This window comes from Anser anser (genome assembly GCF_964211835.1).
Source record: "Anser anser genome assembly, chromosome: 10".
Taxonomy (NCBI): Eukaryota; Metazoa; Chordata; class Aves; order Anseriformes; family Anatidae; genus Anser; species Anser anser.
The window spans coordinates 6,834,775-6,851,146 of NC_139730.1; the positions used below are offsets into that span (position 1 = coordinate 6,834,775).

The following is a 16,372-nucleotide window of genomic DNA, read 5'->3' on the forward strand; positions in this document are numbered from 1 at the left end:
CTCAAAAAAGAGGGACCATGGGTTTGGGGACCATGGAGAAAATAAAGAAAAAAAGCCAGAGAAACTGGATATTTACTGAAATATCTAATCAGCAATGCACAAAGTGCTCATCCAGGGTACCTTCTGCTGGCAGAGCTGCAGATGCTGAGCAGATCCCCTGCTGGCAAGGGAGCACGGCTCGCTGGGCAGCAGCATCACCAGGATTTTCCTGCATCTTAAGGTCAACCCTTCCGCACACCCACCCGGCCGTTTCTCCCGCTGACAGTGGCAGGATTTTTATGACCAGCCAGTATCAGTGCAGACACCATTAATATGTCTGCGTATATCAGCACAAGTAACAGCGCGGTGTTAATTGAATGGCGCAGCGTTCGCTTCATCACGCATTAACACCGCCGAAAGTTATATAATGCAGTTCCCAGGGAACGTTTTAACGTATACCATAAACTACCTCCAGAAAAAAAAAAAAGCGAAGACAAAGCAAATCAGAAGATCAGATGGCTGAAAGCTCCTAGCAGCTTCTCCCCTTTTGGAGGGCTGTTATTTAATCAGCTTTTATTTCCATTATTTATCATGTGGAAGCAACTGTGCTGTTTCAGTTGCTGTAGCTTAAAGTGTAATAAAATATGGTTGTGACACAACAATACCTGGATCCTCCAGCCAAGCCCTGAATTTCAGTGTCAAGATGTACAAAATATTAATCATCTGATGCAGCCGCTGCCGCCTTTGTGAGCAGAGCATATATTTCACTGCACCCTGCCACAGCTCTTCTCCTGAGGGCTTTTATTAAAAAGAGCCTGAGTTACTGAACTGTAAGGGTTGCAAGCCAGAAATTCAACCCCATATGCAGGTTCATAATGCTTTTGGAAAATATTTAAACCAATGATGAGACCCAGACCCTTAAATCACAGCAGAATAACACCCGATACACCATTATACAACAAATCTGTTTAAGAAGAGGGAGCTGATGGAGCTTAGCTTCTGGCATCATTATTTACAGTGTTTTGTAACCAAGGCGGCCAGGTTCCTACCTACAGACTAGGTCAACAGACATAAAAAGAAAACATTTGGGCAGAACAACCCTTCCTGAAGTTTCAGCTTTGAGCTGTGAGCGTCACGACACTGGCATTAAGAAGAAAGTGAGCAAAACGTGGCTGGGTGGCAGTGCCACGCTTTGCTTGGAGGGGAAAACCCAAAGGGACACCCCCCCTGCTGATGCTGGCCGCCTGCCCGTGCCATCAGGGCCGGATCCTGGCTCCTGTCTCGCCTGACGCAGGAGTCGGAGACGAGGAGAAGTGCAGCTCCAACTCCCTCGGGTTCCCCAGTTCTTACACCAAGCTCTTCCATTCGCCCCAGACTTTAAGAAAGGGGAATGCAGAGGCACAAAGAAGGATAAGCACATTTTGTTTGGCTGCAGTGTCAGTCCCGATCAGAACTGGGTCATTAAAGAACAGCTATTTCAGCCATTATATCTAATTACAAAGAGGAATCTGTCGCTAAAAATAAAGCTTCAAGTGCCTGAACTATATTAAAGACAGATAATTAACAATCACATAGATGATGCCATCCTCCCCATCACGATAAGCCCAGGTACCCTGCTGGGACACATCATTTGGGCGCATCGCTAACCCAGCAGCCCACGTAAAGGACAACAGCCACGGCTGCTGAGTGATGCCACCAATATCCAGTAACTTCTGTCTCGGTGCTTTTGAAAAAGAAAAACACTGCTGCTGGGGGTTTTGCTGCCGAAGGAAACGTGTCTGTGTTGAGTTCAGAGAAACAATCGACTGGGTATCATCCCTCTCCATCTCAGACAAATCCCAGCTATCTAGACACAATCGAGGCACCTACTTTATAGGCACTCCATCCTCCAAGGACATACCTCCAGAAAAAGTGCCAGATGTCGGGACTGCCCCTTCACCTGAGGATGTCTGAGGCCACCCTTCATCTCCATTTCGGTGGGGACCGCCAGGCCGAGCTCTCCGGTGGGAGCCGGGAGCAAGACACCTTTGGAATAAGACGGTGTAAAACAGGGCGCAAGCTGGCAGAGCCAGTGCTCGGCAGGCTGGCCTCGAAGCTTGTTCTGTGTACACAAACACGCCAAAGATCAGACGTATCTCTGGAGCTCTTGGAATTGCAAAGCTGGAGCAGAGTCTCACAAAAATAATCTTGCTCGTGGTACAGCTTGTTCTTCCTATTTCTGAAAGTGATGGGAACACTGTGAGAACAGTCTCTGCCATCGCAGAGGAGCATATTGTATTCCCAGGCCGTGCAGCAAAGAAAAGCAGAAGTGAATGGGCCAAAAAAAGCCTATCACTTTGGCATTATCAACCACAAAAAGACTGTGTTCAAAAAAAAAGTCCAAATTGCCTAACACACTGTTAGAAAGTTTTTCATGTCCATTTTACCATCAGGGTAGTTCTCTCAGAGATAATTTCACAGAGAGGACCTAAAAGGTGAATCAGACGTGAGAGATTCATCCACTTTGGGTGAAAGCCCTCCCCTCTCCTCCTGCTCTCCAGACCAGCATGGATCCAATTTACCTGTACCAACCCAAGAGAAATGGCAGGGAGGACGGGAGGGAGCCGGCCCAGCTGCAGTGACAGAGGGGCATCGAACGCCAGGAACTGCAAACCTGCATCCAGCACCGATGGGGCAGTTCTTGCTAAAACCTGGATGTGTGCAAAGCAAAAATCTGCGTCCACTGCTGCCTTTTCTTTCTTCCCATCCCCCAAGAAATCTTTCCTAGACTATTACCTGTTACTCACTAAAAAAAAAAAAAAAAAAGAGAGTGCACTACTATAAAGAAAAGAAGACAGAGATAGCACCTTTGGGGCATTCAGCTGAGGCCGAAAGGGATCACTAGGAACATACACCAGACAGCCTGCACAAGAACCTCACCCAACTATTTCTACGCCACTCCAGAGCATCTGTTTGAGCTATGGCACATCTTTTAGATGAATGCTCAGCTTGGACTGAGAGACTTCCCATGACAGAATTGTTCAGTGAATTCCTTCGATGATTCATTAAACTCAGTATACAAAATGTGTCCCTTATTTATTTTTCCTAACATGTCCAGCTTCAGCTTCCAACTACTAGATCTCATTTTGCTGTCTCCTGCTCAGCTGAAATACCCACTGCTATTGGATGTGTTGTCCTGTTAAAATCCTCTGCTGGGTGCCTGTGTACCACAGTAACAGGCAGTGCACAGCACGAGGTCAGAGAGGCAGGAGCCGAGGCTGCACGGAGGCGTGCGCAGGTCCTGAGCCGGAGCAGGCAGCGGCTGCCAGCCCCCCCTGCCCTCCTCCCAGAGCTGGGGAGCAGCGCTCACACCAAGCCGCTCGGGATGACCAAGCCCCGGTGCCAGAGATGCTCCCGTAAGAAAGATGGCAAGGATGGACCGGGTAAAGTCTCAGCAGGAGAAGAACCAGCTGCAGAAACCACTCAGGCAGGGACCTGCAGATTTTTCAGCCCTGTTCAGGCTTTCTTTGAACCGTGATCTCTTGCGAATCCTTATCTTGCACCCTTCCTCCCCTCTCCCTTTTAGCCAAGCTCCTTTCATCCCTCCCTCCTGACACGCAAAGCGTTTGCAGACACCATTCACCTGCCCGTGTATCACCCTCTCCCCGCTCTCTGCCACGTCTGTTCGGATCCAGCTCTTCGAACACGCTCCTTGCGTCACATCTGCTAAGACTTTGTTAGCCATACTTTCAAGAGCTTACAAGTGGGATTAAATAGCATCTAGTAGATACTGAGCTGCAGGAATCAGCATGTTTTTCACACAGGGCCATTCAGGGTAATTACTAATCACATATTCATTGCAGATGCAACCTTTCCTGACCCAATTCTCAATAAGCAACATCTGCCCGCCTGCAAAAAGCGTGGATCGCTGCGCTACAACTCTCGTATACGTAGAAAGAAACTACTATGTGCAGAAAGCCCCTTGTATTTACAGGCTCTGGGATGCCTTGTTCTGAGCCTAGGAAACAGGAGCGCCAGGGCTGCTGCTGGGGCTGAAGGCTCGTGTAGGTGGGGAAGGAGCGGGGAGGGCTGCGGAGCACCCCGTGCTTTCCACTGCACGCCAAGCACTGCTCAGCACCTGGGCTAACTACCTGCTAATCCACTTCTGTTCGCTGCTCACAGGTTAGCCGCCTTCTGCTGAGGGTGGCACTGAGGGACGTAGAAAGAACGAAGAAAAGTAAAACATCAGCACTTTGCCGCTGGTTAACCCGGTGCAATTACCACCGAGCTCGTGTCCCGTAACGGGCAACAAGCTCTTAACGCGGCGACGCAGCACAGAAGCTCCTGCGGCTCGCAGCTGGGAGCACGGCTGAGAGCTAGGAAGCACTCCTGGTTAAAAATAGGGCAGTGCATGGAGGAGGTAGGGTTTGTAACTTCTAAAAATAGCCTTCCCTAAAAGGATGCTTCTTACCCCGCTCACATGTCACACATGCATCAGGCCGCTTGGCTGGTACTGGCAGCCACCGCAGGATTTTTGCCTGGTCCTAGCTTATTATTGCAGAAACGTCTAATCTTAAGTCACAAAAAAATTAGTATTTACCACGGTGACTCATTCCGAGGGCTACATTCACAAATCTCCCTTCCCCCTACCAGGAGCCACATTCCAGGCCCATGTGAGCAAGAAAACGCAGCGGCAGTTCCCAAATACCACGGGCTCTGCTTATTTAACAGTTTTGGCAAGCCTCTGTTTCCTGATTCAGTGTTTCAGCTTTGCAACAACAGAAGTGAGAGATTACAGAGCAGGTTCGCGTGGAGGCTGAGATAAATGTAGGTCGACAAAACTGAATTTCCTACCAAGTGTAGGAGAGCCGTGTTGTCACACCACAACGGTCTCCAGCTGTTACGCCACCAAAATACACAGCTCCACTTACAAGATGTGTGGATAGTGCTTGAAAGCGTGCACAGAGCCGGCTCGTCTCACGGGAGGTCTGCGGGGCAGTCACTAACACGGGGCCGAGGGTTTATAGAAGGCGGCGTGATCACTTGGTGACACTGCGACGTAATTCAACCAAATCGTAGCGGGACAAGGATTAAATTCAATGATTCTCCAAGTTCCTGCTGCCTGTTGCTCTGCCAACACCCCCACTAAGCTCTCTGTTAACACACAGCGTCAAAGTTGTTATTCCACGGGGAGGAGAAAAGCCCAAACCGTGTTGCTGGGCAGACTGAATGAGGTGGCAGCAACATCCATCGAGGGTCCTGCTGCTCCCAGCCCTGCCGCTGCCCTACGGGGCATCCCTGTGCAAGGACGTCTCCCTCTTCATGATCTAATTCTTTATCTCTGGGCAGAAACACCTCTTACGTCCCATCAGACCTACCACTGGAGCAGAAGTGACCACTACGCATCGATCTCTGGCACAGTGGAAAAGGAAGCAAGAGGTTTCTCTGTTTTGTTTTCTCTGCTTCCAACAACAGGCAACCGTTTGGGCAAGCAGCTGCGGTGCCATGTAAATCTGGGGCCTGCCTGTATAAGCAACGGCACTGAAAGAGATGAGTTTAAAGGATACCTTTGATGCATCAAAAGCTACAGTCTGCCTCCCTGAACCAAACCATAAATCAGAAAGGAAACTCTTCTGAAGTTTCTTTCTTCTCTAATTTGCATCTTGTTTTCTTGCTCGTCTCTTGTAACTTGTGCTGTGAAAGCACGTTTCCCTGCTAGCAGCAAGGCAGAGCCCGGGAGGTGAGAAACCTCCCTCCCACCACCGCAGGGATCCCTTGCTCGCTGCCTACGTGTCTTCCAGGCCTGGCTGACCCGACCCACCTGCGAGAGGCTGGGAGCTCCCTCTCCCAGCTCACCCATTCCTGGAAAGGCTCCGGAGACCTCCAATTGCACCTCGACACTTGGGAAAAAAAAAAGGTGCTTCATCAGAAAGGGGAATAAAACCCCAAAAACATAGCTGCTTGCTGTCAGTTTACACCCACCCCACACGAACACATGTTCCTGTGCTTTCCTCCACCTAGTTTTTAAGGGTACGAGTGGTTAATGCAAACTTTGCAGCGCTGTATGCATAACCCTCTACAATTATGCTCTATTGAGCACCATATCCCTGGGCCACGGTCTGATTAGAAGGAATGATAATTGTCCATTTAATAGCCAAGACATTTACTGATAACGGCAGCAAGGTGCTGCTCCACGAGGGGGTTTTGCACTTGCACAACAGCTTTCATGCCGTGTTGTGAAAGCACGTTGCAAATCCCAGTATCTATCTAAGCTCGAATTTGTTTTCGCTTTTGTTCTCTCCAAGAGACCACGTTGCAGCTCTGAGCATGTTACGATGGTCCCACTCTACACCCAGACCCTTGTAGGGTTCTGGGACTGTGTCTCCTGGGAGATGGTTTACAAACACTTGGTAAACACTTGTAAAACAGATGGTTTACAAACATTTAAAATCTCTTCACAAGGCAATAAACTAGCATCTCATGCTGCCAAATCCTAGGTGAAAAAATATGCAAAGGCATCAAATTTTTCACGTCTCCACTCCTGCAGTCTCTTTTTGAACCTAGAACTCATTTTTAAAGGAAGTTTGAAAACAACTAGAAGACCACAACAAAGTCAGTTGTACGTTCAGACCATTGCCTGCAGTGTTGGTTCTGCCCTGCAGGAATTGTTACTGACCTTCCGAGCTGTCCTCCAAGTGGCCAAACGTAGGCTGGACAGAGCTGTACCAACACCTCCAAGCTCAGTGGTACACACCTAGATCTCAGCAAAACTGACAGCTCGGAAATTATGCAAAGTTTGTGCAGAGATAAGGCAGATTTATCAATTTCCTGGCACCTTAGCAACAGCTCCATGGCTACCGCCTGTGTATCTAACCCTAAACACAGAAAGGAAAAAAAAAAAAAGAAGTATTTCACGGTCAAAACCTTGCGTTTAATTTTCTCATGAATAATGCAACAGCAGCAGGATGAAATCTTGCCTTCTGCCCCAATCACAGTTTCGCAGTCATCAGAATTCCAGCGGTGTCCTTCCCTCACTCGCCAACTCCCATAGGTAGATACTTGACAATTCAGTAAACTAAACTGAAATGAAGGCTCAACAGAGCACAAAATTTGAGGCTAGTTGCAGCCTTTGAACCAGACCATTATGATATTTTGGGTCAGTGAGTAGGAAAACAAGTTGGGATAGAAAAATGTCAAAGTGTAAAACTGTCAGAAAAAAAAAAGATGTCAGAAACAATATACTTTTATTCCTCCCTGAAGATGACTCAGTTCGTGATACAATACAAAAATCATTTTACACGCCAGAGATCTATAAAGTCCTTTCAGATGGAATGACAGCAACTGATATCTCGCTCTGGAGCGAACACAGGGAGCTTCATCACTCAATCTCGTGTTTCAAGAGTTGACTTGGACCATGAAATTTTATCGGTAGCACAAAAATTTTTCAGTACAGCTAAGCTGATGGGTTAATAGTGCTGAGACCAGGAGACAAGTTCATTTTGATCATTTTGTCTCCTCAGAGATAAAAGTAAGAATTTGAGAAAGGTCAAATCAGAGAATCAAATCAAATCAGAGATCTTTTACGTGAGAAAGATGAAAGTTTCAGTACTACTTCGGTAGGAAATGTGGAAGTTCTATTAACTTATGGATCATTCTGAAAGCCTGACAGTCAATCTTGCAACATTATCTATATTTAAGCAAACCAAAGCATAGAACCTACAATATCAGCACCAGAAATATCTTTGCTATATTTTCGTAAGGATATTTGGACTTCCTAAATCTACAGTGGATAAATTTGTACTCACTCACGTATTAAAATCAATGATATGATAGGAGACAGAACACCCAAAGCGTTGCACAAGCAATTCCATAATTCTTAGCTGCGCTGTACCCTGAAATAATTTGGCTAAAGCTTTTCAAATTAGCCTGCCCTGGGTTCGTCGATTAACCTCAGCGATGACTTGAAGCATCTAGTAAACTCACTGTAAAAGGAGCACATAATTTGTAACTGGAGAAAGAGTTTCTTTCTACAACCATTTTCGAGTTATACGGGATGGGAGAGAGGGTTGAAGGCTCCAGGTGCCTCAGAAAAATCACAGAAGATGGAGGTTTCAGACCTCTGCTGAGAGCCATGTCATCAGTAACCACAAGAGATCCTTCTCATCCCGCGTCTGTTTCCCAGCATATCTAAAAAAGCATTTGAAGGTCTCCTGCCCCAGGCTGATGAATGCCATGCCATGTGCCACCCCCACAGTGGCATGAACTGGGGGCTTTGCTGAAAGCTCAGTGTCACTCCCAAAATTCTGAAGAGGTGCAAAGTTAAGAACATGGAAGAACACCAGCAGGTGCACGTGGGGAGCTCTCCCCACCACTCAACTCTCTAGATGAAGACAAACACTCTCATGAGCGTTAAACTCATTTCAAGTATTTTGAAATGATAGTTTAAAATTCATAGCCTTTTGCTTCTGTACATTAAATACTGAGGTGAGAAATCCCCTTGCTCAGCTCCCAGGGAAAGCCAGCAGGAAGCCACTCTGCCGATCACAGCTATCAAACCGCAGCCCCGGCTTCCCAAGGGGCACCTCAGCACACAAGGCATTCAAAGCCGGACTGGATGGGCCATCAGCACACGTACCGGTGGAAATCAGCTTCCATTCAACCCTGAGAGGACAAGGTTGTAAATAAATATTTCCAAACTCTCATGTCTCCAGTTCCGCTAGATGCACTTGTGTTGAAAAGGCAGAAGATAAAAGGCAGAGTTAAAACAGCCACTTACAGAAAACGCTCAGCTTGATCCATCCAGGTCAAGGATCCTGGAATGCAAATACAATGCAGCAGAAGGCTATAAAATAATGGGTTTGATTGTTTTCAAGTATGTCTTTCTCTCTCCAGGAGAACTACCTTTAAATAAGCCACGGTGCCTTCTCAAATACAGTGCCCTCAATTAGCACAAGTAGTCTTTGAGTGAATTGTTGAATTTAATCTTGGATCTAGAAGTCTGTTCTTTTCTCATGCTTATTCCCTAATCAGATAGTCATTCAGAAGGAGAGAAGAGCAAAGACATTGTCAAGTGTTTTCATCAGCTGAAATGCATCTCAGATGGCATGCAGATGACCCCCACCTCACCTGTGATCACACAGCCTCTCCTTCCCCCCTCGCTGAGATCATTGTGTCAACCCAAGCAATTTCTTCCCAGGAAAAGTAATGCTAGAGATATCTGCCAAAGTTTTTAGAGCACCTAAACAACACAGAGGAAGACCAGGCACCAACCACAGATGAGTCAGCTGCAGATAATTCAGAGGGAACAATTTGGCTTACTCTAATTTTTATTATACTAGTGTATCCCAAAGACCAAATGGACAAAAATACCTTTTTTCCAAAATTTATTTGTAAGTGGTGGAACTCACTAGCATATGATGAGAGCCAAAATCTTGGATGGATTCGGAAAGCAACTTTACAAAATAAGAAGTCTCTCTTACTGCCAAGAAGCACAGCATATACACGCGGACAGGTGAGAGCAGGGTTTCACTTAACCTGCTAGAGATGGGACAACGGGCGATGCAATGTGGAGTTAATATCACACCGAATCACCAGCATCTGAAATCCCAGCCCTGGGTCAGTATATGTATTTGAAGAGACAGACGCTCGTATCACCCAAGTGTATTGTGCTGTTTTATGCTGCCACAAGTATATTTTGATGTTTAATGTTTGCTCAATGCTTGGCCCACATGTCTTCTATCACAGAGAGGTCCTTGCGCAGCCCTGGAAACATGACAGCATGGGCAAGAGCTCCTGTGCTCCTCTTGGCGTCCAAGCAGTGATGGTGTTAACTCACAGGTTTATTGATATTGATCGTTTCTGGCACTAGAAAACATCAGGGACCCTCCCGACACCCTTAGGGAACAAAGAAGCATTACTAATCTGCATAAATGTATATAGGATGAGACACAGAGGCACAAAGACATTGAACTACACGGTCACAAGCAAGAGGCAGTAGGACAACAACCCACGTCCCAGCCCAGAGACCCTCGACCTGCTGATGCAGCATATTGGCATGGAACCTTGAAGTGGATTCTGGCTGCAGCGACAGTGGTTAGAAGCTCTTTTCTTTGCTTTTCCCTTCTAATCTAATATTTTACTTCTTGGAGGCAAATGACATTCCTTTTAATAAAAGAAAAAAAAATTAAATGCCAAGAAATTTGAGAAGGGAAGGATGATTGACAAAAACATGTCAGTTTTCAGAATTCAGCTGCCAGAGAGAACACTCAGTCCATCTCCTTCCCATTGCCGTGATGGGAGCACGACACAATTCACTGGGAGACCTTAACCCCACAGAGCCATGATGCTGCTCGTAAGAAATGTCACGTCACCAAACCCAAAGCCTCTCGTTTTGTCCCGAGTGCTCCTTCCACAACAAGAAGACAAAGCTACTGCACAAAGATATGGATAAATGTCTCTGTTCCAGCTGCTCAATGGACAAAGAAATCAGGGCAATTAATCCGTACTCACAGCTGGCACAAATTTAACTTTTATTTGGAGACGTCGACCATAAGAGACAGCCCAAGTCTCCATCCCATAATCAAACAACTGTAAAGGTTGAGATAGCGTTTTCAAAGGATGCAAGTCAGACCAGCAATGGCTCAGCATATCTTTTTTTAAACTTCTGCGAGTGAAAAAAAATAGAGGTAGGCCAGCACTAATTCTTTTTTCTATTAGAAATCAGTGCAGACCATATGTGCTCCGACTTTCTGGACTCAAGACAGCCACCTGGCACCAAAGCACTGCACCCAATTAGCGTGATGGATTGATTCCTCCAAGAGGCCAAATTAATGCAAAGCATTAGTGTTATCCAGCTTGTATCAGCATCTCACAGTACCCAGGAGCAGGTGACACCAGCCTGGCACCACTCTGAAGATGCAGGGGAAGGCGCGTCCCTAGCGCTGGCCGGCTGGTTGTGCACGCGGCCAGGATTTGAGGAAACCTCAGGTGACCGCCGCGAGATCTCTGCTCCGCTGGGAAACTTCACTCAGTCGTGGATGTCTGCAGGTTGCTAACGTACCTTTTCATCAACCAGTTTCTCTTTGCCCAGTAAATCCCATGCCTTGTAGCACTTCGACATCTTGTCTTCTTGCATCTCTTTTACCTTCTCCCGTTCACGCAGGGACAGCACTTCCCTCTCTGCATCAGTACAGCCAACCTTGAGGGTCCCGTTTTGTTCACAACAGGGCTGCTTTTTGCAGGCAAAGAACAGGCTCAATTCATCTGCCAAGCCTTCAACAGCAGCAACGTGGATCACAATCAAAGGGCCCTTCAGAGGAAGTCTTTTCAGGCTGCGAGCAGATGAGCTATGCTTTGGGAACTCGCACTGTATGGCAAAATAGCCCTGAAGCCCCAGCTGCCACAACAGGCTCAGACTCAACAGCTACAGCTTCAAAAATGAGGCAGAATTTAACCGTACCATAAGAGCAAGAGCAGTTTTCTTTTTGCCTCTGAAAAGCCAAAAGCAGGAGCAAACCACATGAAAAGGAGGTAACGCAGTAAAATGAGCTAGAGTTTGTAGGCATTGCTGCGATATGCTTCAGTGCAGCAGAATAATAGACTCTCCTCACAGTATTTTGGCTGCTGCAACCCCAGCTGGAGTGCAAATGTGCAGCAAAAGCCAGGGAAACGAAGAATAACAAAAATAAATTATTATTTTTAAAATGCTGGAAAAAATCAATTTGAATACGATGCACACATTTATTTTACTTTAAGACTGCTGCAATAAGCTTATTACAGCCCCATCACACATGTATAGGTTCAGGGCAACACCAAGTGTTAGTTTATGACCACAAACCTTCAAAACCATAGGCAGGTAAACACACACACAGTCAAGCTCCTGTTTAAGAGTAAAGCCCTAGTGACATATTTGTAATTTAAATAGGGAGAAATACCCTTGGTTTCCAACAACATTAAAAAAAAAAAGATATTTATTTAGGGTTTGATGGGTGCACCTTCAGCCAGAGCAGTGTGTGCTCCAACCTTGACAGTTTTACCGTAACTGATGGCACAAGCCATGGCCAAGAGGCATTTTTGTCCCACCTGTGAGCCCCAGGCTCCCCGAGGTAGCTGCCAGAGCATCGGAACAAGCAGAGCGCAGGAGCCAGCCTGGTCATTTCACCCCAGAGGAAATTTCAAGGAACAGCAAGGAAAGCAGTAAGGGGATCAAAAGCCTGGTTTACCGATAAATTGGGGACCCTCCACATTTGTTTTTTTTGGTTTATTTTTGTTTTTCTCCTGCGTTAACTTTATGGGATAAGAAAAGGGAAGAATGAGGAACAAATAAAGCAGGATTTCACAACTTGAACAATTCGCACAGGCATCTACCTTCCCAGACACCCCCTTGGCAGAAAGGCTAAGCAAGATCAGCTGAGCAGTAACCACCAGGGCACAGCATGGCAAAACTGCGTACATGCACCGAGTTGTCTGAGGACATACAGCAGGGGACAGGAATATATCTCAACTTAGAGAAGGAAAGAGTATGAATGATCTCATAATCCAGAATAACATAAGGAAAATAACACCTCGGAATTTATGCTTAGGTAAAGGTAGCCAGGGCTTATAACCTCTGTGTTTCCTCCTCCGTTCTCTCTCCTGTGATGTTTGCTAAAAAGGCATTTATGGTCCCCTTGTGTGGCTTTGCTGTAAGATGACTCCTTGGTTTCCTCCTCTTTGAGTTCCTTCTGACAGGTGTGCCCAAGGGCACGCTGAGCAGCACCTCAGACATCTGTTGCTCCGGCTCCCTTTTCAAGCCTGCCAAGAGACATCAACTGGATAGCTTTGCAAATGCAGATGGGAGGATGCAACCTAAGGGTATTATCTACACGGTATCCCTTTTATAGGTAAAAATAACAACAACAAAAATAACCACAGCCTACGTGCAAACTCCAGTCCCTGTCTTTTTATCGTATCACGTTATGGTATCACCTGGCCACTTCTGCTAATGTCTTTTCTTTGGGGAAATGGAAAACAGGAGCTTATCTACAGGGATCATAAACCAGAAGGCTCTAATCTCCTGGAAATAGTGCACACCAAGAATAGTCATGATGGTGAAGTCACCCAACAACTGTTTGGAAAGCACTGACAGGAAAACACAAGTTCAACCTTCCCCACAGCGTCGTATGCAGAAACATCTCCCTCTCAGCTGCCAACCTCTCAGCTCACAGCTTGACACTGCCAGTATCGCAGCTCTGGTTTCTGCTAACAAGACGCCTGCACTTCGGAAATTCTTCACAGAAGAGGCAGCTCCTTTCCTGCGAGACCGAGGGGTCGCCCTGCCACTGCCAGGGCAGTGCCACCTTCCTTCAGCAATGCAGGGACACAGCCTGAGGACATCGTGGTGACTTCCCCCCTCAGGTGTAAAGACTAAATTAAAGCGGGATTTTGTGGGCAGTGCCCGAATTATGTTCCCAAAGTAGCCGAGCATTTGTCCATCATTATCAGGAGTTAGCTGATCAGCAGCCAGCGCCAGGAGCAGAATGAGGATCAGCAACCGTGGCAAGCGCTGATGTGAAGTGAGACAGACGGACAGAAAGGCTGCAGACAAGCCTGCGGAGAGCGGTAGCAGGGACTGATGGAGTGCCAGATGGTTACGCAGCAAAGTTTTGCCAGCCTTCGCTGCTAACAGCATTGCCCTCTGAGCAGCTCCAGTGTCAGTGTCAAGGCTGCTCTCGTTCAGGGTCCCCTTGGTTGATATTTGCTCTCTGGTCCTCCCGCGTGGGTGCCATGTGATGATCGGCCTAGCTGCTGCTGTGGCCACAAGCAAGGGAGTGGAGAAGCAGGTTGTCAGATATTTACAAATCAAGTGCCAGTCTTGCAATTTAGACCCAGATAAACCATTTGGGAACTTCTCCCGGTGATTTTTGTAGTCTGTAGGATCTGTCAAATGCCTCAGTGAGAAGCTGGGTGCCTGGTTCCTACAGATGGGAAAGGCTTGCCTGCATGTCTGTGAGCACACGTGCATGGGGTGATCCAGGCTGCCTAAAATAACTGCCTAAGCCCAGAACACAGGCAGTCAGAGGCAGATGTCTCTGATGACCTTGATATTGAATCTTTGGAGGTCATGGGAAAATCCTTGTTCGAGGCTTTAGCAACTATAACCCTGAGCAATACTTGGGGAAATAGTCTACTATCAGGCCCAAGTTATGCAGCTGCACATGCAGGTTCATCCTTCACAAAGCAAATACAAGTCTCCCCACATAACAGGATTTGGGACACTGCAAATATCATCACTTTGTCCTGCCCTTGGAACTGGTGCTAAACCCACCTCTGGGCCAGGCTCTATGTCCCTAGCAGGCTCAGGAGCCCCGCTTTGGCACTGATGGGAACAGGACAAGGATTTTCCTCTCCTCTTGATGCAGGCAACGTAAGTGAAAACCACAGAATCAGCCCTCAGCAGTCTACAATAACGCCCTGCACAGTACGGGTATCATTAAGGAATACTACCAATATAAAGAGTAACTTCAGTAGCCAAAGTGACTCACAGACAGACAGTGGGGAATATACACCACAGTTCCTCGTGCGTACAGTAAATGTGTTTCTCATCTTGCAATTCTCCAGCAGAACTATTCCCAAAGCCTCATTCCTCTCCCAGGAAAGACAGTGAACAGCACATTCACACAGGCTCCTGTACACAGAAATCCCAGGCAAAACCTACAGCTTCCACCCCACGTTCATGCACTGACACCCCAGCCGCCTGCTGTCCTGCTGCTCTACAATTACAGCACCGGTAACGATATAAATAGATGGTGATGGGCACAGATGACGACAAAGATGAACTGTCAGGGATTTACTGTCCGTCAGGTGTTGCATGAGCAGATGACGGCCAAGAGCAGCAGAGAAGCCAAGCAGCCACCCAGAGCGGCTTTGCTCCATTCATAGAGCTCCAAAACTGCTGTTAGGGTTCCCACCTCCTGAGGTAAAATTTTGTCACCAGAGCCTGGAAGACCGTGTGTTATGAGGAGGACTGGATTTGGCCCTATGGGTTTAGTGTTATCTGGAGGTAAAACCATAAAATCCTCCCATTTCACTTAGCTCTGACTATAGCACAGGCCCCAGTGAAGTGGCTCTGATGGCATTCACATGGCAGAAGTAGTCCCCTCTGACACCACACAGTGACCAAATGGCCCTGGGCCTAATGAAATTTCTTTAAAAAGCCTATTTAGGCACTCTGTCTCTCTGTTTAGTCACACAAATACCACAGGACAGGAAAATTCAACTCAACAGCACAGAGAAGGGAAGGAAGAAGTGTAAGGGAAGCAGGGAAAGTACTCTCGGCCGTAAACTGCCCAACTATGGGCAAGAAATAGAGAAGTGTGAATTCTGACCTTTAAACGTCACATTTACATAATGTTTTCATAAGAAAAACATCTGTGCTCTGATGGCTCAATTACTGACAAAATAGCATCGACGTGGGAAGGGTGCTCAGATTCACAAAGAGGCCTTCTGGCCTTAACTACAGTTTAAAAACTCATCCACCACCATATTGTGAGACCCTGGTGAAACTTGTACAGGACTTTAAGGCTTTCAAGGGAAATTTTAGACAAGCACTAGCATTTTATGGATCAGACAATCCAATTTAAGGTTTTAAGGCTAGGAAGTTTGCTGCTTTTACCAGCCTGTGGTGGCTGAAGTGGCACCCTGCTCAGCCAGCCCCAGGCCTCACGGTGGGTGCAGTTGTGCATGTAATAGTCCTTGCATATGTACAGTTTATTCACTTTTGTGAGCAAAATAAGCTATTCCAATAAGAAATTGGCTGACATCCCACTACCTTTTCCACCCTGTGCTGTATCACCTCCAAATTGGCTCTACGTGGAAATACGCTCTCGTCTACAGCAAATAAAACTTCTCCTTATCGCACAATAAGTTTTCCTTCTCACTCAATTCTCTATCATTTTAAACACAATCTTGCTCCCCTTACACCAATTTTCTAACACTAATGGTATGATACACAGGCATAAAAGAGGATTCCCGGTAACTCCTACTCTGATCCTTGGTCAGGATGTGACATTAGTAGAGCCCCTGCTACCAATTTACTGGAACCATTTTCACATCAGAAAACTTGATTTCTACTGGAGTCTGGGGCACAGCCTGAGCAAACTGCTCTCCTCCTTGCCATTTCTGCCTTTCCCCACAGAAACCCAGCCAGCAGACAACACAAACAGAACCTACTGAGCATCCTCCCTCTTCTCTCTTCTCTTTTGTTGTTTAAACTGCTCTGTAAATTACTGGGCTCCAGAACTCCCTCTCTATTAAATAACGTAATTAGCCACTTGGATCTGGAGCACTATCATTAGTCTGCAGCTTAACAACATAGGTTAGAAATTGTGCAGCTTATATACAATGCTGCATGCAGGCTTGGATCATGGCTCGGTGT

The 16,372-nt window shown here is 46.7% G+C and overlaps 1 protein-coding gene across 2 annotated transcripts in view; it reads right to left on the reverse strand.

The window, feature by feature from the left end:
• SLCO3A1 (solute carrier organic anion transporter family member 3A1) overlaps positions 1-16,372 on the reverse strand; it is a 143,351-nt gene that overhangs the window by 55,334 nt on the left and 71,645 nt on the right. The window lies entirely within an intron of this gene.